This window comes from Carcharodon carcharias, chromosome 14 (assembly GCF_017639515.1).
Source record: "Carcharodon carcharias isolate sCarCar2 chromosome 14, sCarCar2.pri, whole genome shotgun sequence".
NCBI lineage: Eukaryota > Metazoa > Chordata > Chondrichthyes > Lamniformes > Lamnidae > Carcharodon > Carcharodon carcharias.
The window spans coordinates 139,589,068-139,616,489 of NC_054480.1; positions in this window are offsets into that span (position 1 = coordinate 139,589,068).

A 27,422-nucleotide genomic window follows, 5' to 3' on the forward strand; every position below is an offset into this window, starting at 1 on the left:
AACCAGGGCTGATCCTTTGGCTTGGTGCTAATGATAGAGTGAGGGATATGATGGGCTTCGAGGTTATAGATTGTGGTTGAATACAACTCTGCTACTGCTGATGGCCCACAGCACTTCATGGATGCCTGGTTTTGAGGTGCTAAATCTGTTCAGAATGGATCCCATTTGGTATGAAGGTAGGGTCACAGAACACGATGGAGGGTATGCTCAGTGTGACGACAGGACTTTGCCTTCACAAAGACTACACATGGTCACTCTTACCTATACTGTCTTGGACAGATGCATCTGCAACAGATAGATTAGTGAGGACAAGGCTATAGGCTTTTTCTTCCTGTTGGTCCACTCACTACCTGTCACAGGTGGTAGGTGTGTCCTTCAGCACTTGATCAGCTTAGTCAATAGTGGTGCTACTGAACTTCTCCTGGCGATGGACATTGCAGTCCTCCACCCAGGGTACATCCTGTGCCCTTACTACCTTCAATGCTTCCTCCAAGTGGTGTTCAACATGGAGGAGGACTGATCCATCAACTGAAGGAAGGTGGTAGGTAGTGTTCAGAAGGAGGTTTCTGCACTTGATCTGATGCCATGAGACTTCATGGGGCCCGCAGTCAATGTTGAGGACTCCCAGCGCACCCCCCTCCCGACTGAATACCACTGTGCTGCTGCCTCTGCTGGCTCCGTCCTGTTGATGGGACATAAACCCAGGGATGGTGATGGTGGTGTCTGAGACATTGTCTGTAAGGTATGATTCTGTGAGTATGACTATGTCGGGGTGTTGCTTGACTAGTCTTTGGGACAGCTCTCCCAATTTGGCACAAGTCCCCATTAGTAAGGGGGACTTTGCAGTGTTGGCTTCTTAAGCATAATATTTCTTAGCTTATTTAAGGTGGTAAACATCTGCCTCCGCAGGTATGCATAAAATATCCCATGGCACCCCTTCGAAAGGGAGCAGGGGCGTTCTGTTTGGAGTCCTGGCCAATACTTATCCCTCAACTAACATCACTAAAACAGATTCTCTGTTCATCAATTACTTTGTTGTGCGCTATTTGGCTGCCACATTTTCTATATTACAACAGTGACCATACTTCAAAAGTACTTCATTAGTTGTACCATGCTTTGGGTTGTGACAGGTGTAAAATAAATGCAAGTCTTTCTTTTTTTCAGAAAAATACCATTTTGTTTAAAGCCCAAGTTTGGCTTTCAGGCAAAGAGTTAATGGTGGGGCAAAACAGGACTGAAAAAGAAATGACATGGAGACGACATAACACATGAAGCTAAAAGGATAAAATACGTGTTCGTAAATGTATTGTGTATTTACAATAGTTAAATAAAAGGCCGTGTCAGCAGGTTGCTTAATTGAACCCGGCAACTAAAGTCTCTGTGTCTGCAAAGCGAGATGTTTATAATGAAGCTGAACTACATCAGTGGGGATAACAACCGAAAAATATGATCTTTTTGGGGAGATGGGGGGTAGGGGTTAAGGTAGATGTTAGTGACTTGAGATAAAATTACACTGGAAAGTCAAGCTGAAAGGCAGCTGCCAGAAGTAACAAAGCTGTTTCACTTCAAACCGTTCTTCTCCGCCTCCGTCTTCCTCTCGGCAGAGTGTCCTCTCACAGGATATTGCTGCCCACATATTTCATTTCACTGCTTTTGTTATTGATGTAGATGTGCAATCTGTGTAGGATTCACGGGTAATGCCGATAGGCGACAGATAGGAGACAGGTGACAGCTACAATTTCCAGTTGTGTTCTGCATTTTTTCTAAATGACAGCTCTGACCTTCAAAGTCCTTGTTTTTTTTTTCCCCCTTTGAATATTCCAAAATCTGAATGTAAACTGAGGCACACATATATCATTCAAGGGAATGTGAAGGTTTCAGAACTTCTGTTTATTGTCCTTCCATCCTGAAGCAATCTCATGCAGAGTTTACACATAACATGAACAGAAAAAAGAAATAAGCCAAAACTGTGTACTATCAGGGAAAATGTTAAAAATATATGTTTACCTGTCATTTTCTGGGTAATTTTTAGGAAGCTATTTGTCATTCATCTAGTGACACTCAAAGGCCGACTGATCTCCCCTCCTGTGATATGTAACATTGCCAAAGATTACTGTCATTAGGGAAAGGATTTTTTTCACATCGTCTAGCAAATATGAGCTTAAATTATCTGACAAATTAGACAGGTTAATACAAATGCAAAACCCTTTTTACATGTCAGTGATGTTTGACAGCATCATAAAAGAGACAGAAAGACCAGCAGGAAATTAATGAGCTTTTCTTATGGACAGTGGATGAATAAGAAGGAGATTTCAGAAAAAATAAATGTGTTGGAGTCAGACCAGGATTGACGGGTAGATGCAGTATTATGCACGCATTTATAAAAGCTTGCAGGTTGCTGATATTGTCTTTGAACTTTAACCCTTTAAGGATGACAGTCGTAGCTGCCTGCACCATTTTTTAAAAAAAATGTTCTGCTCAGCATTCAGAAAATATTGTGAATGAAGAATGAATGCATGGTGCAATAATACCGTATTGTTAGCTTTAATATTATAGCTGCAGAATGCATCTTAGGTTGCTGAGGGAAATAGCGGTAGAAATTGCAGAAGCTCTAGCTCCTTAGGTATGGGGTGTTGCTGGAGGGCTAGAGTATTGCAAATGTTACATTTCTGTTCAAAAAGGGTGAGAAGAATGCTACAGGCAATTTCATGCCAGTCACCTTAATGGTGGAGAAACTTTAGAGAAATAACGCAGATCAAAATTAATGAATTAACCCAGCGGTAAGTGTGGGTTCGTCATGTGGGGAGCATGACCAGCAAACCTAAGTTGCTTGTGGACTCCCTGGGGGTGCTGGGGTCCCTCGTTCAACAACACTCAGTGCTCGATCAAGGACTGTGGGGGGTCGGGGGGGGGGTTGCCCGCTGACAGCCATGCTGCTGACCCTCCCCCGACAACCCCCACCATGTGGCCCCCACCACCACCTGTGGCCTGGGATCCAGAGACCATCCTGGGCCTTGAGTGGGTACAGTACCAGCAGCAGCAACTGCTCCCCCCCCACCCCGGTGGTGCTGCCGTTCAATGGAGCTGCCAGCCTCTGATTGATGGCGGCTCTCGACGGGGACCATGGGACTTAGGCCCCAGGATCCTTGGACTCAGGGAAGGCCCGCTGCTGTCCATTTAAGTGCCTGAGTGGCACTTAATTTGGCGGGCCTTCCCTGAAGGAGACAATGTGGGGTTTCTGCTGTTTGGAGAGCCCCCTCCTGTTGCCTCCATTAAATTCAGCCCATGGTGTTAGTTTGCAGAGTTGGAGCCAATTTTAGAGCCTAGTTTAAAAAAAAAATCAAAATTGCAAAAAATAACTTACTGCACCATTGCTGCCAACATTCGCAGACTCCTGTCTTTGTTCTGGCTGTAAAATAAATGGCCAGTGTATTAACTTATGCCGATTAGGGTCCATGGCATAAGGAGGACCCTGATGCTATTTTAGCTTTCTAATGGAAGCAGTGTGCACTATCCAAGCCCTGCTCAATGAAACACTATGTAGAGCAACTTAACTTTTTTTTAAATTGATGAGCATCACTGGTAAGGCCAGCGTTTATTACCTGTCTTTAATTGCCCTTAAGAAGATTGTGGTGAGCCTCCTTCTAGAATTGCTGCAGTCCCCTGTGGTGAAGGTACACCCACAATATTATTTGACTTTTCTGTAGTGGTTTGATACAACTGAGTGGCTTACTAGGGCCATCACAAAGGGCTGTTTGGAGTCAACTGTTCTATAGACTTGGAATCACATGTACACCAGGCTAAATAGAGATAGCAGATTTTCTCCCCTAAAAGGCACAGTCTAATAATTTCATAATCATTGTTAATGAATTTAATTCCAGATTTATTAATTAATTGAATTTAAACTTCCCCCAGCTGCTGTTGTGAGATTTGAACTCATATCTACAGAGCATCGGTCTGGGTAGCTTGATTACAAGCCCAGTAACAATATCATTATGCAACCATCCCCCAGTAGGCCTTAAAGAGAACATCAGGATCTGTGCTGAAAATATTAAAGATGATTTTATTTAATGAGTTTTCTGGAGCAAGAAGAAGCATTAACTTTCTTCCTGGCCCTAGAAAATATATCTAGCTCCCAGTTGGATCCTATACCTCCCACCAGGATTGCCTCTCTTCCTCATTAAACGGAAGGTAGCAGCTCTCTCAGGACCCTAGCTGGTGCCATTGGACTGGTACCTTGATTGCTCACCGCCCATCTAATGTAGCCTGCACATTGAAAATCTACCCGTGGTACATGGGGAGTTGCAAATCACAGAATCACGGAATCGTTATGGTGTGGAAGGAGGCCATTCAGCCCATCGTGTTTGCGCTGGCTCCCCAGATGAGCATCGTGACTTCGTGCCATTCTCCTGCCTTTTCCCCCTGTACCCTTGCACATTGTTTCTATTCAAATAATCATCCTTGTGATTGTGATTGAATATGCCTCCACCACAATCACAGGCAGCGCGTTCCAGGCTCGAACTGCCTCACTGTGTGAAAATGATTTTACTCACATCACATTGCTTCTTTTGCAAATCACTTTAAATCTGTGCCCTCTCCTCTTCGATTTCTTGACGAGCCAAAACAGCGTCCCTAGCTACTCTATCCAGCCCCCTCCTGATTTTGAACACTCCTATCAAATCTCCTCTTAGCCTTCCGCTCTCCAAGAACAATCCCAACCTCTCCAATCTATTTGCCACAACTGAGGACATGCTCCATTTTGAACCAAACTGAAAATGGTCATCTTAAAAGTCAGTGGATATAATTTTGACTTTGGGCAATATTATAAAATGGGCATGAGTGAATTGGCAACCCACTTAACATCGCTCAATGGAAGTGAAAATTGGGGGAGAGGTCATTTGGGTGATTTGCTTCTGCCTATTTTATCCTATTACCCAAAGTCAAAACAAGTGGGACTTGATCCCAAAACCTTCTAACTCAGATTCAAGCGCACTACCACTGAGACCAGGCTGACATTAAAGTCTGCTGCTATTTTTATTACAGGCATTTTGAGATTTTTGTTGGTACTTTGGGGAATAGAGAACTGTGGTTCTGTCTCTTTTTTTTCCATGATAGCCGTAAATCTCACCTATCTGGCATTCAAAAGGTTTGCATTCAAATACAGCCATCGATGAAGTTCAGTGCACTCCAGCCACCTGTGTGTGGTATTAGCAGGAATTTCCTGTTTGCAAGCACAAGACAAAATACAATTTACTGAAGTCCTAATGTGCAGCCATCTGTTTTACTAATATAAAGGGTGGCAGAAGCATAGAGAATCCTGGCAGGTTTTTTGTTTGTTCAAGAGATGGCTAACTCTGGTCAAACTAGACTATCAATAACATCCCTTTATTCCTTTAATTCTACTCATTGATTATGGCTCCGCCCTTCTGGCCCTGCCGCAGGGGTGGGGCGGCCCAGTCAAAAGTCCATTGGCTATCGGTCGGGCCAGGTGACCCAGGAGGTGGGCGGGGCCAGAAAATCCGGCTCTATTACTCAGTTCATGTTCCACTGGTTATCAAATACCCTCAGCACACAGTCTCTTTTTCTCTCTGTCTCGATCAGATCTATCTAAACAAACAATGGGTATGAAGAGCATCAAAATTCGCCATGAACCAGCATACAAATTGATTTTTCTTTTATTCGTTCACGGAATGTGGGCTTCGCTGTCTGGGCCTGCATTTATTTCCCATCCCTAGTTTCCCTTGAGAAGGTGTCGGTGAGCGGCCTTCTTGAATTGCTGCAGTCCATGTGGTGTAGGTACGCCCACTGTGCTGTGAGGGAGGGAGCTCCAGGATTTTGACCCAGCGACAGTGAAGGAGTGGCGATATACTTCCAAGTCAGGATGGTGAGTGGCTTGGAGGGGAACTTCCAGATGGTGGTGTTCCCATCTATCTGCTGCCCTGGTCCTTCTGGATGGTAGCGATCGTGGGTTTGGAAGGTTGCAGCTGACCTTTCCAAGAGTTGTTGTATTTGTTTGGCACATGCGAACACAAGATGGCGAATTATTGGAAAGATCTTTCTACATCTTGGCCAGTGATCTGGTATTAAACATTGTCATGGGGGCTTCAGTTCCCCTTTTTCTTAACCTTTCTGATTATTATACTAAATACATGAAGAATGTTAGAAGCAGAAGCTCAGACTGCCACCAACCCACAAAATGTTAGAAAGTTTATTATTATGCTGATGTGTCAACTGTAGCTGAGTTGACAGCACTCTCACTTCTGACTCAGAAGGTTGTGGGTTCAAGTCCCCATGTATTTTGGCCAATGTTTATTACAAAAACAGAATATCTTGTTATCAAATTGCTGCCTATGGATGCTTGCTTTGTGCAAACTGGCTGTTGTATTTCTACATTGCAACAGTGACGACACTTCAAAACACTAATTCATTGTCTGCAAAACTCTATGGGGTGTCCTATGGTTATGAAAGGTGCTATATAAATCCAAGTCTTTTCTTTCCTTCCTGCACCAGGAACTATGGGTCTTAAAAATGCTACATGTGTTATAGTGCCATATTCCTCTCACTTTCAGAGTAAAGCTCACTGAGCTGCCAAAGATCTGAAGAAAAGTGGAATTGATGTGTCAGTACTTAAGCCTCAGTTACTTCTCCCATTGATGGGCAGCCATCCATTTGGAGAAGTTTTCAGAAACAGTGGGCCTTATGGTTTCCACCCAACTGCACTCAGATTGGGTATCTGAGCAGAGCCACGGTACCAGTGCTTTCATAGTTCACAGGAGGTATGTGCTATTAAAACACTTATTCTGTTGAAAGGAATTGCCATCGGTTCACAATTCTTACAAAAATCTTTGCTTGGGGACATTGTCAGTGTGAGTAACCTAGCTCACTGCTCCGAGATTGGTGTGGTGATTGAGCTATTGAAACAGCGCCAAACTACAGATAACACATTTAATATATGTAACTGCATGCAGGCCGGAGCCAAAATGGAAAAACTGAGCAGCTCTGGTGGTATGACTCAATTATTTAGGCCAGGAGCCTGGGTTTACTCTGAGTGAGCTGAGTATGGCCAGGATATAGTTAAAAGCTACCACAATTGCCTCTGTCCCTTGACATAGAGTCAGTGGAATAAAATCTGACAGGGTCTTTCTTCCAGTAACTCCTCATCTGTATATGGGCATTGGGTGAAGAGAGGAATGAGCTTAGCCTTTGATGCGTCCCATGGTTAAACAGCTTGCCCACAACTGTCTCACATATGGAAGGTGGTTTCTTAAAGGGTGGCAACTTATATCATGCACAAGCCTGAGTCAGCGCCTTTAGGGGGAACCAAAACTTGAGGAAGTATGAAAAGTGCATTCTAAAAAAATGGGTCGTTTATTCTGCAGAAGTTTCACTGCCAGCATGGAGCCTGACACAGGTGTGAGTTGGAAAAAGGGCTACAACACTTCTCTGGCCGGGCCTTACAAATGTATCCCCATAGTATCTGTGGCAGCATGAATGGTGGCCAACATAGCAGGGTTGCAGCTGACCTTTCTAAGAGTTGAATCTGGCCCCAAATGCCAGATGTACCTCGTCCTTAGAAGCCACCAGTTCAGACTGGAGTATGGTTACCCTCCAGTTCAGACTGGAGTATGGTTACCCTCCAGTTCAGACTGGAGTATGGTTACCCTCCAGTTCAGACTGGAGTATGGTTACCCTCCAGTTCAGACTGGAGTATGGTTACCCTCCAGTTCAGACTGGAGTATGGTTACCCTCCAGTTCAGACTGGAGTATGGTTACCCTCCAGTTCAGACTGGAGTATGGTTACCCTCCAGTTCAGACTGGAGTATGGTTACCCTCCAGTTCAGACTGGAGTATGGTTACCCTCCAGTTCAGACTGGAGTATGGTTACCCTCCAGCGCATTCCCTAAATGACTTTTTTTCTTCATATGAGCCTAGTCAGTGAACACATAGGCAAGCTATTCCCATCACGTTATGCATACAGCTAAGCCCCATCCTCCCCTCACTAACATCCACATACAAGCACTTTCATCAGGGGTCACTGGATAATGACCACAAACAATAGCACCGTTTGATTTGTTTTGGTTTTATAGATACCCCCTAATCTAAGGGATCAGAGCTAATGAAAGTAGCACAGATGTGGTTTAAATAAGGGAGACAGGTAATAATCATTCTGATAGCTGTTGTGGAATGCTACAAAACTAATAAGATCAGATATGCCATGAAATTATGATTTTATCCTATCATGGTGCTATCATCAGGCCTTTTATATATAGATATATAGGAATACATATTCATGATTAATGTTTAGCTGCATATAGTGATAGAAAGGAACTTGTTCTTCATACTCTTGTGATGAATCAAGTGCCGGGAAGTCCAAAAGCAATACTGAGGAAGATTAACCTGAGGATGTTAAAGTTCATCCTTAATTTCAGTAATAAAACAGCAAAACTGACAGAACCAGCCAGATCATGAATCGTGTGAGGTTAATCCCTAGATGATTATTTAGTGTTAAAAGAAGAGATTGAATTGATATAGTAGCCCATGCACATTCCCCTCATTGTTTCGCTGACTCCCTCTCTTAATTATAGCCTTCTTTTTGACCATGATGAAGGTGACCTTTCTGAGTCAGATAAGGTGGGAAAAAGTCCTGCGTTTGGCTGCTAGGCATTTCCCTGAGGTCATTCCAAGCACTGAGTGGGAGGTTTGATCCCAGATTTGGTGCATTGTCTGCTGTGAGGAGGGAACTATACATGAAAGGACATCTGTCACCATTGGAACAGTTTGCCCTCTGAAAGACCTTTGAGTTTGAGCAGCTGATTTGAACTGCACTGCACAAAATTAAGAATTTTGCCTTTATAGGGTGTGCAGGCTTAAGCACTGTTGTTACATATATATATATATATATATATATGTCTGTATATTATATATATAAAATGATGTGCAAATATATATACATTACATATATATATATATATATATATAAATAAACACATAAATATTCTTACCTTTCAATGCTAATCCTGAGGTATTTTCACCTGTTCTCAAAATAGCAGGAACAGTTCAAGGCCAAATACATGCAAATTCCTTCATGTCTTCAATTTTAGAACATTTCTGATACCAATAAATTCCAACCTATTTTGCTATAGCTCTATGTTCCAGAGGAGATTTCCCCGCCACCCCCACCCCCACCTCCCCTAACCCAGATTAGCAAATAGACATTTTCCCACAAATGAAGGATTTTTCCACCAGAAAAAAAATCAGCAAATTATCAGTTGTGGGAAAATGTGCATAAACTACATTTTTGTAGAGCTGCAGGGGCTTTGCAAATTGGACCATTATTGGCTTATATTAAAGCTGATCCTATCATATGCCAATTTGGTTACAAGCACGGAGTCTGTGTGTCTCATGCCTTATCCTTCCATTATCCACCCTATTGTGGCAGCTGACTGTTGTGTGGGTGAGTGGCTGGCTCATTTCACAGTGTACAGTTGGCACATCTTCTGAAGTTCCATCTTTTCAATCAAAATGGACCTGGAATCATTCTGCATCCATCAAGCTGTATGAAGCGAGGTTTCCTATGACATACCTATATCACTTAACAGGCTGCTGGATACAGATAATATACCGAGACTGAACACTGTGAATTTTTCAAGTTTGAGACTGCAATAAATGGAACATAATTCTACATCCAACACTCCGATTTTTCTTTCTGATGATTTGTGATAAAAAGTTGGCATGACATGAAGGAACATGATCATACTGTAGTGCCATAAAAAATATCTTTGTGGTATTTTTAGACTAATATCTGGATTCTTCAGTTTCTGTATTGAGGTGGCAGATGTACCTGATTAAAGTACACATCAATGTGACAAGATATACCTCAGTTCAATGCAGTAACGTGTTTTCTAAATATATTTTCCACTGTTTTCCTTGATTTCGAACCCCTCCCTGGTCTCACGCCACCCCATCTCTGCAATCCCCTGCAGCCCTACCATCTGAGATAGCTGCACTGCTCTAATTCTGGCATCTTGAACACTCCTGAATTTAAATCCAGGACGTTGGTGGCCGTGCCTTCAGCAGTCTGGGCCCTAAGCTCTGGAATTCCTTACTTGAACCTCTCCACCTCAGTTTCCTTCTTTTAAACGTTCTGTAAAACCCACCTCCTTGACCTTTTGGTCAGCTGACCTAGTATTTCCATGGTGTCATGTTTTGCTCTGTAACACTCTCGTGAAGCGGTTTGACACTTTTTTTAATGTTAAAGGTGTTACCTAAGTACAAGTTGTTGTTGTTATCTTGCGCAGAATTCTATACAATTTATAGTGCGGAAACAAGCTATTCAGCCCGATAAGTCTGCATCCATGTTTACACTCCACGCAACCCTCCTCTCACCCTACTTTGTCGAACCATATCTCTATAAGTAATTGCATAAAAATTATTTTAATAGTTGCAGAGTCAAGATCAAAGTTGAAATTTAAGGGCTGACCTTTCTTTAGCCATACAATAAGAGCTCATATCTGGAAGTGTGAAAGTGCATCTTACATTATGGGTGTATTGGGGAGACATTGTGAGATGTTCTAAGGTTTATAATTAATCAGCACTCACACCATGAATTGCAGAGTTCACATCCTAGGTGTTATCATTGATCAGAAACTGAACATGGCGAACCATATAAACACTATGGCTACAAGAGCAGGTCAGAGGATAGGAATCCTGTGGCAAATAACTCACCTCTTGACTCCTCAAAGCCTGTCCACCATCTGCAAGGCACAAGTCAGGAGTGTGCTGGAATACTCTCCACTCGCTGGATGAGTGCAGTTCGAACAACATTCAAAAAGCTTGACACCATCAGGAACAATGTGGTCCACTTGAATGGCACCCCTTCTACAAACATCCACTCCCCCCACCACCGATGCACAGTGACACTATCTACAAGATGCACTGCAGGAATTCACCAAGGCTCCTTAGACAGCACCTTCCAAACCCATGACCACTACTATTTAGAAGGACAAGGGCAGCAGATAGATGGGAACAGCACCAAATGGAAGTTCCCCTCCAAGTCACTCACCATCATGACTTGAAAATATATTGCCATTCCTTCATTGTCGCTGGGTCAAAATCCTGGAACTCCCTTCCTAACAGCACTGCGGGTGTACCTGCACCATATTTGCTGCAGCAGTTCAAGAAGGCAGCTCACCACCACCTTCTCTAGCACAGTTAGGCATGGGCAATAAATGTTGGCCCAGCCAGCCACACCTACTTCCCTTAAATGAATTTTTAAAAAGAGATTGTTGGGCCTTTCGGTGAGTTATCAAACACAGAAGCAAATTTAAAGTTCTTACAAGGGAAAGAAAAACTGTTCTAAAGGATACTGCAGGATTTGAGTTTAGTACATTGTTGCAGAAGGCCAAAGGAAATTCTAGACCCCAGACAGGAGCAGGACTGACCCACCGTGCAGTGAGATGCCTCATTGTGTTGTTGAGGGAGATGTAGGATAGCAGACTGCAGTCTTTCAGCCAGAGGACACCTTCCTCAGAGTTCCATTGCCTGGTTAACTCAGGAGAGGTGACAGAGCAGATGAATAATAATAACCTATCAGGAATCACTAAGCCAGATTCAGGAACATGTTGATAACATTTGCCAAGGTCAGCACATGTTCCTGCAAAAAAACTTTATCGTAAGTAACACAACTTTATCACAGACTTTCAGATAAACCAGTTAACATCTTGATTTTTAGATGCCTATGATGGTCATTTGGGAAGCATCACATGATCACAAGGCAGCCCATGTTCATGAATGTCCGAGGTCTTCAGCAACTCTGGCTCAAGGACCAGGGGACACAGATCTAAGGCTTAGAAAAAGTGATACAAAGGGGATGTAAGGAGGAACTTTTTTATGTAGTGGCTGGCAATGAACTGGAACTCGCTGCCTACAAAGGTGATGAAAGCAGGGACAATCAATGATTTGAAAGGGAAACTTGTCAGGTACTTGAGAGAAATAAGCTTGCAACGGACAGAGTGGGGAATGGATCTGGCTGGATTGCCCCTGCAGAGAGCTGGCTTGGTCTTGATGGTCTGAATCGCCTCCTTCTGTGCCAAAACGACTCAGTGACTCTATAATTCACCAATCTCATCATGATTACAGGACAAGGAGTCAGCGAGAAACTGGCCACGGCACACCTAGACCTAATTCCTGGCACCGCCATGTCTGAAACTCTTAAACTGCCCTGCGGTCATAGACTCTGCCTATCATTCACCTTGAATTGGTGGATCTTCCTTAGCAGCAGAAAGCTTAGTGCATAAAAGTTGAAGACAGTGGTAGGTTTCACTGACAGGAGGACAGCCATGGACAAAGTTTGTAGGTTGGACTCTAGGGCACAACAAAGACCGAGTTCCAACAAGTTAGCTGGAGCACTGCGCGCTGACTTGCTGCTCGCCTTCAAGAGGGAACTGGACTGGCTCTTGACTGGGCTGGAAATTGCATCATATAGAAGGACTTTATAGGTAACGCTTGGTCCCATGTGATCTGCAGGACTGGCTGTGATTAGCTGAGGGAATCAGCGAGAAATATTCTTTTGACGCCACTTTTCTCTCCATTTTTTTTGCCTCTCCCAAGAGCTGGGAAAGGGGTGGAGATTGGTGGTGGTGGGTTGGTGGGGGGGTGGCGATGGGCTGTTGGAGTTGGGAGTGGTGGGGAGGGGGGGGTGCTTTGGCCCTGCAGGTAGGTAGCAAGTGCTTAGTTAAGATGTTCCAGCCATCTTAAGCACGAAGCAGTGCTGATGGACCAGTTGGTCTTTTCCCGTCCATCATTATGTTATTTTCTAAAGAGGAGCCGATATGGAGGGGGAAAGGCTCCAGCACCAACGTTATAACAGACGAACAGAGGACCTCCTGCTGCAATCCATTCCCATGTGTACGGCAGCCCTGGTGAAAAGCTGCGCCAATCATGGGTAAAGTAGATCAGGCCACACGAAACAGCAAAATTCAAAGACAGTCCCCCCCCACCACCCCCCCCCCCCGATGGATCTCCATTCCTGCCGTATATCGCCGCAAATAATTCTTGGGGCAGAATTGTGCTTGGCGGGGAGTGGGCGGGGGCAATCAGGAAGCCTGCAGTTGGCATTGCACCGCGATTTTACCCTAATTAAGGCCCACCCAGTGTGGAACGCGAGCGGTGACGCTGAGCGCTGCCTGTGCGGGTGGTGGGTGGGGGGGGGGGGTGGTGGGGGGTGGGGGGGGGGGGAATGGAAGTTCGGGCCTAGCACAAAATTCGCGCACACGTGCATAAGAGCGCTTCAATCTCCCTGAGGCCCAGAGCTGCATCAGGGAGATGAAGCATTGTTTAAAAAAACTAATGAAGAAAATAAAAATGTCATAAAACATAAAACAGGTGACTCTGTCACATGAGCAGGGACAAGCTTTTAATTCAAGTGTAAGATTTTTATTTGCGTTAGGAAACCTCATCCCGCCCGTGCATGAGGCTTCCTGAAGAGTGCAAAGGCCACTTGGCATCTTCACCTGCCCGCCAACCGTAAAGTTGGACAGCTAGCATACACTTGAATTTAGTGACCTTTCTAATGGCCTTAATAGGCCTCTTAGTTGTCGGCGGGCGCATTGCCGAGTCCGGCGGGTGCCCACCGAGCGAAATATCGCGGGACCGTGTGATGGCGTTGGGATGCTCGCCCGACATCATCACACGTCATTATACGCTCGGCCAGGTCAGGAGCTCAACGTTCTGTCCCCTGGCATTTTAACATAAATTTCCAACGCACTTTGATCATAGGCATAGCCAACAAGGCAGACTCAATGACCTGGATTTTACCCCCTGAGCCGGGTGCTGAGAGTCAGGAGAATTCCCAGCTCTGTGCGAACCCGGTTTTTAAAAATGGCTGCCCGGGCATCAATTTTTCGGCCCAGGGAGGTGGGCTATATTAGAAGTTGGGGTGCGCAACCCTGGAAGTGGTGAGGCGTGGACCAGTGCGTAGGCGGACTGGGCAGGAGTCCGGCCTTGGAGCTCCAGCACTGCGTCCAAAAATTAAAGAAGAATAATTCATGAAACATCCCTCCAGATCTCACTCGTCAACTCCCACACACTCCCCCCCATGCCCTATCCATACCAACCCATGCCACCTCATGCCCTGTACCCACACCCATAACTCATCATACCCTCCATACCAACATATGCCCCCGTACCCACCCTCATGGCCCCTCATACCATCCATGCCAAGCTATGCCCTGTACCCACCCTCAATAGCCCTTTATAACCCCTATGCCAATGTAGTGTCAGTTCATGCTACCTCAAGCTCCTATCGGCCACCCTTTGCCCTTACCCCTACCATGCCAACTCACCCAGTATCCACTGTGGGTAGGCTTCAAGCCCCATGAGGTGAAGTAAGATTCTATAAATTACAATCTAAGTGTCTATTGCATACTTCACTATATTGAAAAGAACTCTTCCATTCATAAAAACCCATTTGCTACTTTTATATTCCTTTAACTACATCAAGCCTTATAACAACAAACATTTCATTCAACTGCATAATCCTTTATAACAGCAAACATTAGAATTCATAGTCCCACTTCAAAGAGTCTATAAATAACAAACTGTGAAATGGCAGGCACTCTACTCTGATATTGGATGGTTGTAAAATCAGTCATGCAGCAGTAATCCAGTGATGAAAGGCCTTATATTTATACCAACAGAGTGAAATAGCAAGCAAGGATTTTTTTAACACTCCAGACATTGTTTTCAAAGATTTAAAGAATAAGTTTTTAAATGACTTGACAACTTGACAGGTCCCTTTGACAGGTGCTTTTGACAGTTCACCTTGACACTTTGACAGGTCCTCTTGACAGGTTTGGCAGTTTATTTTGACAGGTCTGTTGACTGTTCCAATAAGCTTTACAGTTAATGAGTTTATGCACTTTTTACAAACATTCATGTCTAATTTTAACAATTCCAAAGGGCACCTGACCTCCTCCAAAGGTGTCCCAGAATGAGATCCAAATGGGTACCTCATCTCTCCAAAAGTGTATCCTGGCTATCCAAAGAATTGCACAAAGTTCAGACTGCAAACTTTGGGTTTCACACTACTGGGTTCCCAAAATCCAACTTCATTGGAGGCCGCTGATGATCCATGAACAGCACATGCATAAAATACAAACTCCCTCCCATCCCACTCCCATGAAAATGGGAAGTGCTATGTTTGGGGGGGGGGGGGGGAGGTGGGGGGGTGTGTGTGTTTTGGTGGGGGGGCTGCAGAACTTATGATTTTCTTGCACTTTGCCAATTTCACCAGGACGGAGATGCTCTCCATCATGGCAAAAGTCCAGGCCAATATGTTCCCCTTCGTGGGCCCACTGATTTATTTTTGCTAAGCATCTTGCAATTGTATTTCAGTACTTCATATAGAGCTCTTAAATTGTTTTGGTATGCAATTCAAATAGAGAGAAAGGAAAAAAAAGAATAATTAACTATATCTTTTTAAATGCAAGCAGCCCCATAAATATTCTCCATGTATAATTCACTTCTGTTTGAAAAGGTGAACATTAACATTGTCTGGGTTCCAATTCTTAATTGACAAAATCCCTTAGGATATTATGCTAAACAGGCTTTTTGTTCTTTCTTTTCTAGCTGGTTATGATATTTAAATGTATTTTTTTTACTCCAGATAGCACAGCTAATAAATAACCATTTATAATGTTGTTTAATTTAATGTCATTTTATATATTAGGTGATAAAAATAATATCCACAGCCTTCGACAGGCTAAATAAATTTGGTATATTTAATTTGGTGATGGTGGCCTCTGACATATCCGCTTGAACCCAAAGGAGGGGCATCTGTCTCTAAAGGATGAAATCATAGCACCTGCAGACTCAGTCCTTCAAAGACACATATATCATGTGTCTATTCTCTCTATGGATCATATTTTAAAATGTCTTACTGCACCAAACAGCCCCTATTGTTCCTTCATAATGGAGATTATTGTGCATTAATGATTGTTCTCATTGAAGCCGATGGGAGATTTTGAGATTGAACATCTTAGGTTACGTGGCTTATTTATCATCCTCCCCTCTGTTCACATTCCTGTTCAAGGACAGCCAGTCTGTCTAGGCCATCAGTATTGCCAACGAGTCTGTCAAAGATTACCTTTTGACCTGCCCACCAGGACACTTGTTGCCTCAGTGTAGAGAAAGTGATATTTTTAGTCAGAGCTCCTCCCATAAGTCCATCCCATCTCCAGGTGACTTGACCAAAACTGGCACAACTCAACTCCCACATCTCTCACCTGTAAAGTGAGGATAAGAATAAATCTGACCACAGATTATAAATGAACTGAAGATTTCCTGCTGCTTTGCACCAGGATTCATCAATTCAGGAGATAATTATTACACTGGAAAAATGGATTGCACTGCCCAATATTTCTGTTCCAATAGACTGCACTGGTAAGGAAGAAGATGCTTGTGCTTTTGGTATGGACCGATGTCTTGAAGAGAACAAAAAAACATGGAAACCAGGGCAAACCCTGCATTTTCCATTCTCCGATCATTAATCCTCTGTTCTTAAACCATTCTGCGCTGATTTTTCCAACATTTCAACCTCTCTAAATTCCATCTTATTATTCAAATTAATATGTTGCTTTTCACTTTATATCATCCATTCATTTCTTTATTTTTTTTTCTCACAGCAGAGAAAGTTAAGGGGAGATTTCATCGTGACGATCAAAACCATTGTTTTGCTAGAGTAAGTAGGAGAAATTGTTTCCAGTGGCTGATGGCCCAGTAACTAGAAGCCCCAGATTTAAGGTAATTGGAAATAAAGCTAGAGATGATGTGAGGATTTTTTTCATGCGGACAGTTATTATGATCCAGAATAAATTTTCAGAAAGCAAAGTTCAGTATTGACTTTCAAAAGGGAATTGGATAAATACTTGAAGGGGAAAAATTGCAGGGCTAATGGGTAAAAGCAGGGGGTTGGTAATGTGGGGTTACCATTGATTGGAAACTTAAATGAACGAGCCAAATAAATATATGACTGTAAGCGCAGGTCAGAGGCTTGACGTTCTGAGCAAGTAACTCACCTCCAAAGTCCCCAAAGCCTTTCCATAATCTACGAGGCACAAGTCAAGAGTATGATGGATTACTGTCCACTTGGCCAGATGAGTGCCCTCCAGCAACACTCAAGAAACTCAGTGCCATCCAAGACCAAGCAGCTTGCTCAATTGGCACCCCATCCACCACCTTAAACATTCACTCCCTCCCCCACCAACGCACATTGCCAGCCGTGTGTACCAGGTGCACTGCAGCAACCTGCCCAGGCACCATCCAAACCTGCAACCTCTGCCACGTAGAAAGACAGCTGTAGCATACACATAGGAACACCAGCAGCTGCAAGTTCCTCTTCAAGTCACACACCATCCTGACTTGGAACTTTATCACTGTTCCTTCACTGTCGCTGGGTCAAAATCCCAGAATCCCTTCCTTAAAAACAATGTGGGTGTACCTGCAGCACATGGACTGCAACAGTTCAAGATGGTGGCTCAGCAACACCTCCTCAAGGGCAATTAGGGACGGGTAATAATTCTGTCCTTGCCAATGATGCTTCCATCCCATAAATGGATTTTAAAAAAGCATACATATTTGCCGGCAAGGCCATGACGGGTTGCACAACCTGTTCCTGTGCTTTTAAGGTTTTATGATTCTATGATTCCGAGCGAGTCATTAGTGCTGTAACATCAACATGAGCAGTCCTTCCCTATCCAATTGTGAACAACATTCCTTTACTCAACTCCATTCTTTTTCACAGTAACTGAATCCAATTACTCTGTTTCCCTCAGTGCTTGTTTATGTGCTGTCTCTCTCCCCGTAGCTGAAATCCAATCCTATTTTCTTCTCCCTCCAAGTGGAGCTGGCGGGTTGAGATAATAAAGTTGAAATTGTCAGTCGTGGGATTTTTTTGTTTTACGAAACAGAATCAGGAGTCTGTGAGATGTGCACACAATAATGAGAAGCTTCTGCTAATAACAGGGTGGTCGGCACATAAAAATAATATATCTGTACAAAACTTTACTATACTGTAAAATATTGCAGTTTAATTTTTTTTAAAAGCTATAAAGGATCAAATCCTGCTTAGGAACATAATTTGTGAACAATGTTAGCCCAATGATCATATAAAATTAAATTTCTCGCCCTCCTCCATATGCTGTTAATCAAATTAATGTAAAAGGGTTTCCATGGATTTAAATCAAGAGTCCAGTTTGTAAAGACTGGCACCGCACAAGCTGGATTTGTTCTCATTAATAATTAAAATAGCTTTTATTTTAAGTCTTCTTTCACTGTTATGTGTGCGCGCGTGTTCCTGCATAATATGATGACTTTAGCCAAACACAAATACAGAGACCAAAAATATTGTGCAATAAAGTAGGCAACTCATGTATCTCTCTCGAGCCTCTGCTTAAACTCCTCAGTCATCAGTTAGTAAAAAATGCATGGAAATACCCTGAGTTGATTTAATGTCTAGTCCCCAATGTCCTGTGAGGAAGAATCAGCCTTGTGCTCAGTGAGGGTAATTTTGACTTTGGATGATGGTCTAAAATGGGTGATAGGGGAATTGCCAGCTCATTCTACTACAGCCCTCTAAAATTTTCAGTTCTTTTGATGTTAGATTAAATAAATTAAATTGAAATGTTGTCTACCTATCCTCCTTTAACTCGCTCCTTAAAATTTACATCTTTGATCAATCAATTGGTCACTTGTCTTAGTATCTCTTTGGGTGGTTTAGTTTTAATTATTTACCTAGTAACACTCCTGCGAAGTGGCTTGGTGCAGTTTTATTACATGAAAGTCACTATATAAATGCAAGTTGTTGTTGTTGTTGTAGTAAAATGGCTGTCAAATTGTTAAAATTGCAGCGTAAATAAAAGTAATCAGGAAACCCAGAGAATAAATAAATGCTTTCTCGGTCTGAATTTTTCTTTCGTCGGGCAGGCTCGAAGGGAGCAGGTGCGTGTGGGGGGGCGGATGGACGGTCAGGAAGCCGACGGCCACCTGCGATTGGCTCCGCTCCGCGATTTCACGCAGGCAAGACCACTAAGGCTCACCCTGCGTGGATCGTGAGCGGCAGCGCTCGGCGCCACCTGCGCGGGCAGGTGGGGGTGGGGGTGGGGGGGGAGTTCGGAGGGAGGCCGAGTCTGGCACGCAGCTCGGTCATACGGGCGGAAGAGTGTTTCCACCTCCCTCAGGCAGGGGAGATTGAATCGATTTTTAAAAAAAAAAGTTATCAAAGACAGGTAAAAATTTTTTTAAAAAAACATGCCCCCTGATGTGACTCTGTCACATGAGATGGGGCACGTTTTTTTAATTCAAAAATAAAGTTTCCAGTTAATGCTTATTTGCTTGGAGGAACCTCATCCTGCTCGTGGGCGAGGTCTCCTGAAAAACGCGAAGGCCGCTTAGCCTTTTCGCCTGCCCGCCGACCGTAGGGTTAATTGGATTTTAGTTAGCTTGGTTAGTGGCCTTAATAGGCCTTTCAACTAAAGGCGGCTGCACAGCCGACTCCGGCGCTCGCCCGCCGAACGAAATGTCGCGCGAGTGTGCGATGATGTTGGGTTACACGCCCGACATCATCGCGCATCATGTTACGCTCAGGCAAGTCAGGCGTGCACCCCCACGCCGTACATAAAATTCTGGCAAAAGCAAAGAACTGCAGATGCTGGAAATCCAAAACAAAAACAGAAACGGAAATACCTGGAAAAACTCAGCAGGTCTGGCAGCATCGGCGGAGAAGAGCACAGCTGACGTTTCGAGTCCTCATCATGAGGACTCGAAACGTCAACTGTGCTCTTCTCCGCCGATGCTGCCAGACCTGCTGAGTTTTTCCAGGTATTTCTGTTTCTGTTTTTGCGCTGTTATAAAATTCTGGCCTTTGTTTCTTGTAAATATTTATTTACTTTGTAAAATTGGTCCCACGTCTGACACTCTCCATTTCTGATATTTAGCTTTTGTTAGCATTTTGATTATTGGGCATGAAGATGTGCATTTTACCTCAAAGCTGCACACAACATAACAACAGCAATTCTGTACTCGCAGGAGTGAATTATTTGTAACTTAAAGTAACCTAACCCCACTTGAAGATAGGTTTCACACTGAAATCATTTTGGAAGAAACATTCTATAAACTGTCAGTGGAATACAAGCCAATCCTTATGTCAATACCATCCCCACCCCACAAACCCCCCCCATTCCTGATGAACAAGTGCACTTTCAGGATATAGTGACACAGTTGTGTGTGTGCACACTTCTGCGTGTGCATGCATGTGAGGTCAGATAATATATTAACAGCATTAGAAATGTGCCCAATGACGGCCTACTCACGTCAATGGAGCCTGGTCTCTAAGAACCAGCTTGCACACCATTTTACAATGTAAATAAAGCCTCAGTTTGAACAAAATGACATGATGTACCAATTCAAATTTAGACTGTGACTCATATTTGCACAAAGCTATTTAGTTTTCTGCTGAGGATTTAATGAATATGTGAAGTAGTGAGGAGCTTTATGAATGAAATATCCATTAAACAGGACTGCGCTTTCTTATAGGGTAAAGGCTGTGCCTGTTGCAGCTGATTTGATGTGGTGTTAGTTGGACATGCCTGCCACTAAGATTCATGCAGCCAGCAGAAAACACAGTGTTACCATGTCGAATTCTCTAGAGCAGGTAGACGTCGCCTGCGATGCCTTCTCTGGTACAACAGCTTGCTGGTAGCTCAGGCTCATATATGAAAAGAGGCCAACTGGATGAAGCAGTGACACTTCCTGTTAAAGTTGCACCCTCATCAGTAGTCAGCATTCCCAGGAGAACAATGAACACTGTAACAAAATTCTATAAGATCCCTCCAAACCCAGCTCGAACCCCTAAGAAGAGGCACTTAAGCCTGATTGTGCTGCTAACGGGGTGACCTATCTGAACAAGGTGGAAAAAGTAAACAAGGTGAAAACGTCCAGATCCGGGAAAAGGACTTCGATGAAAATATAAAATAAAGGCAGAGATGATGCTCTTCCTCCCCACTGAAATGTCAGTCAGGCTGATGATTCAGAGCCAGCAATTCCTGGTGATATGTTGCACAGTCCTTGAGGCAGCTGCAGTGAGCTTATACCAGTACATCTCAGGACTCCATACAGACATAATACATTACAGGTGACATAAGGAGAGGAGGCACAACTCAAACATGGGCTCAGGACGATCTCCCCAATGTATAGCTGTCATCTCACTTGAGCTATCAGCATGACAGAATGAAGCAAAATAACATTTTGCAGGGAAATTGAAATGTTGACATCAGTTAAACAATGATAAGGTTTGAAGATGTTTACTGAATGTTTCGTTGTTCTAATCAGGGTGAGGGGTGGAGTTCTTCTCATTTCATTGCAGTGACAAAGCGGTATTGTCACTGGGCTAGTATTCCAGAGACCCAGGGTAATGCCCTGGGGACTTCGGTTCGAATCCCACCATGGCAGATGGTGAAATTTGGATTCGATAAAAATCTGGAATTAAAAATCCGATGCCCACTATGGGCAGAATTTCACCCACGTCGAGCAGGGCTCAGTGGGGATGGGCGTAGGGTGGTCAGAAAGCCGGTTGCTGCCCGCGATCGGGGCCGGATGGTGATTTTAACACTGGTGAGCCCAGCATGAAACACAAGTGACAGTGCTCAGCGCTGCCTGTGCGGGCAGGTGGGGTGGGGTGGGGGGGGGGGAGTGTGAGTGGGGCAATTGTGGCCTTGTCGCTCGCGCATGAGTGAGCGCTTCATAATCTCCCTGGGGCACAGGGCTGCCTCAGGGCGATGAAGAGTTATATAGAAAAAAAATTAAGGCATTAAAAATGGAATAAAACATGTCCCTTCTTGGGACTCTGTCACATGAGCAGAGACATGTTATTAATTAAGTTTCAAAATTTTTATCTTATTTTGTTTTGCTTTAGGAAACCTCATCCCGCCTGTGGATGAGGTTTCCTAAAAAATCCTTCCCACCTGCCTGCAAAATATCTATTTAATTGATAATTTAATGGTCTTAACAGGCCATTTAATTGTTGGCAGGCGTGCGGCCGACTCTGGCACGTGTCCGCCCAATGAAATGTTGCACAACTGCGCGTTCGCATCAACCCCTGTCATTTTACGCTCGAGCGGGTCAGGCCCACCGAGCTAAAGATTTTGCCCCAGGAAATAATTGGCAATTGTCGTAAAAATCCAGCTGGTTCACTCATGCCCTTTATTGAGAGAAACTTATTGTTATTACAGTAAGGGATAAACATGTGGGGGTCAGTGGCAAGAAGTCTATGATTGCATCGGACCCACTTTGGAGCAGCTCCTGTTCTTTGACCTTTACTTTGCCCAAAATTCGGCAGAAACTTCATAACCAAAAGAATCATATGTGGAGTCTGGATAGGGTTCACTTGATGTGCTCAATGCCATTTATCTCTTTGACTCTTCTTTATGTTTCAAGTGGCCACTAAAGCTTTGGGGTGGAATCATTCTCCCCTCCCCCACCCCCCCAGCCATCAGCGGGATTCATGGTGGGCAGAGGGGGGGAGTGAAAAAAATCAGTTTCCCAACGTCAGGAAGCCATGTCAAGATCACCCCCTCCTGACGTTCATGGCAGGCTGGGTCTCCCACTGAAGTTCAGAGTGAACCCACTTTGCATCCCATGCATGCTCATTAATTTTTGTTTCATTCATTCATGGGATGTGGGCTTTGCTGGCTGGGCCAGCATTTATTGCCCATCCCTAGTTGCCCTTGAGAAAGTGATGATGAGCTGCCTTCTTGAACCACTGCAGTCCATGTGGCATGGGTGAGCTCACAGTGCTATTAGGAAGGGGGTTCCAGGATTTTGGCCCAGCGACAGTGAAGGAACGGCGATATATTTCCAAATTGGGATGGTGAGTTACTTGGAAGGGAACCTTCCAGGTGATGGTGTTCCCATCTATCTGCTGCCCTTGTCCTTCTAGATGGGAGAGGTCATGTGTTTGGAAGGTGGTGTCTAAGGAGCCTTGGTGAGTTCCTGTAGTGCACCTTGTAGATGGTACACACGCTGCTGCTACTGTAACTGACCCCAACAGACCAGAATTGTCAAATCCTCCACCCTGCCAGCAGGAATTTACATCATTCTGTGACCCTTCTGGAGATTTGTGGCTTGCACCCAGGAAGGGAAAATTACCCTGGAGTACACCAATGGAGTTGGCTGCAGGTATGGTGAATGCAAAAGACAAGAGATGGGGAGCTGTGGAGACGCCAAAGGTAGGAGGGATGGTGGATGCAAGACAGGAAGGGAGGAATGGTCCGAAGGAGGAGAAGAGGGGGTCTGGATGAAATGTGGGTGTGTGGATGAAGCAATTGGGGAAGGAGGGCATGGAGGCACTGGAGAGGGGAGGTAGAGTGGGTCTTCAGAGGGAAGGGTCATTCAAGTTGATATTGGAATCCTGGGGGGAGAAGTGGGGGCGCTGGCGATATGAGGGGGTGGTGACTGTGTGAGGGGGAAATGGAACGCAGTAGGGTGGGAGTGTCAGATCTTGGGTATGGTTCTCATCCAGGGGGGCATTGAGGGAGACGAGGATGGTGACACGGATTGCAGGAGTGGGGAGAATCAAGGTGGGCATAGGAACAGTGACTGGTGTGGGCTGTGGGGAAGGAAAGCATGTCCAGATTAACTGTGATAGGTCCAGGGTGATGGGGGAGGCGCAAGGGTTATTGAGAGGAGTGTGAAGGTGATATCTGGTTGGGGGGAGGATAGAAGTTGGTGGGGTCAGTTTGAAATGAAACACACAACATGCTGATACAGAGCCAGTGCCACACCAAGGCCACCCCTTTGATGTCCAACTGCAAAACATCGAGTGATGGGGTGGATGGGGGTGGGGTCTGCTTAAGTGGGTGGAGCTGAAGGTCAGCATAACTGAACAACTAAAGGGGTACACTGATAATCATGTGGAGACTGAATGAGAGCTTTCTCATTTGCTATTCCTCACTATCCAGTGAAGGGCACACTACACCAGGTCTGGCCCAGAGTGTTCTCATGACAGTGAGATCCCAGCAAGGTGCAGAGCTGCCTTCACTCTGAGCCATTGGCCATCAACTCCAGACAGAGTTAGAGCAGGAGGAAGGGGATGCCTATAAACGGGCTTGCAGGAGAATGGCAACCAGGTCACGACTGTAAACCTCCAACCTCCTGTGGACCTGCCTGTCAAGCACTCATGTGGTTAGTGTTCCCATTGTGACAAGGTCTATCCATAGAGTTGAAGGCAGTGGACACAAGTGGAGTAGTGTGAATAGGAGACCTCTTGCACTTGGCAGTCATCACCCTTGTTAAAAAGCAATGTCTCCACGTGCAGACATGTATTATGGGGAGGAAGATCCATCCTTGGTTCCCCCGGAAATGGTGGAGTGTGCGTGACCAGCAAAAACACTAGGAGCATGAATGAATCCAGGGGCAGAATTTTCCCCCCTGTCGGGGGTTGGGTAGTTGAAGAAGGGGCGTGCCTCCGTTAGGCTTCCCCAATCGGTGGGGGAGGGCCGCCATTTTACGTGGGTGGGCCAATTAAGGCTAAGTGTTGCCTCAGGGAGATCAGCTATACATTAAAAAATATTAAAAATAGAGAAAAATAATTCTCTGACATGTCCCCTCATGTGACACTGTCACATGAGCTGGGACATGTCCATAACTTTTAAAAACACTTTAATTAAATTTTTAAAAATCTACATGAAACCTCATCCCGCTGGTGGACGAGGTTTGATGCTTTTTCTAATTCCCACCAAGGCTCCTGGCCTGCCCGACAACCTTAAGGTTGGACAAGCGGGTCCACTAATTAGTTTAATGACTCTGTAAATGGCCTCAATTGGCCATTGACAGGTCGGCGGGCGCACAGCTGATTTTGCTGAGCCCCCGCCCCCCTGAAATTTTAAATGTGGCGCGAAGACGTCGGGAGTTCCACCCAATGTCATCCCGCGTCATTTTATGCGTCGGCGAGTGGCGCCACCCCCCCACCCCCCCCCCCCCCCCCCCCCCCCCCCCCCCCACCACCCCCCAGCTCGCCGACCGGGAAATCCTGGTCCAGGAGACTTCCAAACAGTGCAACATAACATACATTTGGGAGTTCTTAAATTATTTATAATGACTGAATGCTCATGCCACCAGTGCTCATTCAATGTTTAAATTTCCTAACTCTACCCGCTATGTCTAGATGTTTTCCCGATATCCGCAGCAGAGGTGGAGGCAGCCTGCTGACTATAATGCCCTGTCGTCTGTGATGACTTCAGCAGGCGTCCTCTGGAGGGACAAAGCCTGGAGGGCCTAAGGCCTGTTTTGGTCTCTTGCTCAGGGGCAGGTGTATCTTTCTTGGCCTGAGCAGCAGGAGCTCATGAGGTCACAGGCAGAGGGGATTGGGAACGTCTGGACACCTTTGAAGGTTCCTGGGCGTATGCCCACAGGGTGTCTGCCTGATGGTCGTCCTCCCATTGGGTGCCCAAGGGCCCCTCCCTGGCCGCTTGAGGAGAAGGGGCATTTGGAAGCAGATCGAAATGCCCCATCCCCCTCTCGTGGTAGCCACTGTGAAAGCTCACCCACGCCTACAGCGATAGAATGCAGGTCAAAGGCACCTACAGCAGAAAATGGGCGTTCTGCAGGACCAGGGCCTCCATGGCGTCCGCCACCCTCCCCATGGAAGCTTCAATGCACTCACACGTCGAAGACACGACACCAGGGAGAACGTGGATGGACTCCTCTGCCTCATGTACCACTCTGTTGAGGGCCTCTGACACCTCTGCCTGATGTTGTGAGGAGGACATGAGGCTACAAACAGATTTCGATAGGTTAAGTGAGTGGGAAAAGAGCTGGCAGATGGAGTCTAATGTGGAAATTGTGAAATTGTCCTTATTGGCAGTAAGAATAAAAGAGAAGCATATTATCTAAATGGTGAGAGATTGCAGAGCACTGAGGTGTAGAGGGATCTGGGTGTCCTAGTGCATGAATCACAAAAGGCTAGTATGTAGGTACAGAAAGTAATTAGGAAAGCTAATAGAATGTTTTTATTTACTGCGAGGGGAATTGAACACAAAAGTAGGGAGGTTATGCTTCACTTGTAAAGGGCACTAGTGAGACCACATCTGGAGTACTGTGTACAGTGTTGGTCACCTTAATTAAGGAAGGATGTAAATGTGTTGGAAGCAGTTCAGAGAAGGTTTACCAGACTAATACCAGGAGTAGATGGGTTGTCTTACGAGAAAAGGCTGGACAGACTAGGCTTGTATCTGCTGGAGTTTAGAAGAGTAAGAGGTGACTTGATTGAAACATATAAGATCCTGAGGGGACTTGACAGGGTGATTGTGGAGAGGATGTTCCCTCTTGAGGGAGAATCTTAGAACTAGGGGCCACTGTTTATCAGTAAGGGATTGCCCATTTAAAACTGAGATGGGGCAAAATATTTTCACTCAGAGCGTTGTAAGTCTTTCAAACTCTTCCCAAAAAGGTGGTGGAAGCAGAGTCTTGAATATTTTTGAGGCAGAGGTGGATAAATTCTTCATAAGCAAGGCGGTGATAAGTTATTGACGATAGGTGGGATGCAGGTTTCAGGTTACTATCAGATCAGCCATGCTCTTACTAAATGGCGGAGCAGGCTCGAGGGGCTGAATGGCCTACTCCTGCTCCTTGTTCGTATGTTCATATGTTCCCCTGCATCTTCTCCATGGCCACTTCCAGAGGCTCTTCATCTAACTCAGACTTAAGAGGCCTCTTCTTCAGCAGTCCTTCAAGTGCCAGAGACGTTGGCTGTCACTGCTTCCTCTGGCTGTGGACACGTGCCTGTATGGTGACCACCAGGGTATGACCCGGAGCCTAAATTAGATATATGAGCCACCGAGCTGCGTATCTCTGGGCTGGTGGAAGGTGCATGTGAATGCTGTAATGGCTCTACAAGTGAGAAGTCATCCTCCTCCCCCTCAGCCGTATCCAGGGGGGGTGGGGAGGTGAGGCTTACTTCAGGTGCTGGGGCTGGCCTCAGCACCTTCCTGCTGGCAGCTAGAATGGAGAAAGGAAAGAATGAGTGACAGCCTAGGCTGGCTCAAACTTGGCACGCAATCACCTAGAAGTTCCGAGGTAGTCTGGATTATGCATGCTTCCTCACCAGATGTTTGGGTGACGTTGACCTCAGCATCGGCATGTCATGGTCCCCCCACTCCCCCCCGTGCCAAGGTGGCAGCCTACTGTTCAAATTGCGTGAGGGGTCCGAGTTCAGGCACCACCCTCTCCTGTTTTATCTCTCCCTCCTGTTGTGCGCCCCCTCCTCCTGCATTAGGAGACGTGCATTGATTGTGAGCACGTATGGTGAAAGAGCAGGTCACAAGCTGCTACTTCAGCAGCTAATAACCGCCCTTGGGACTCCCTAAAACCCA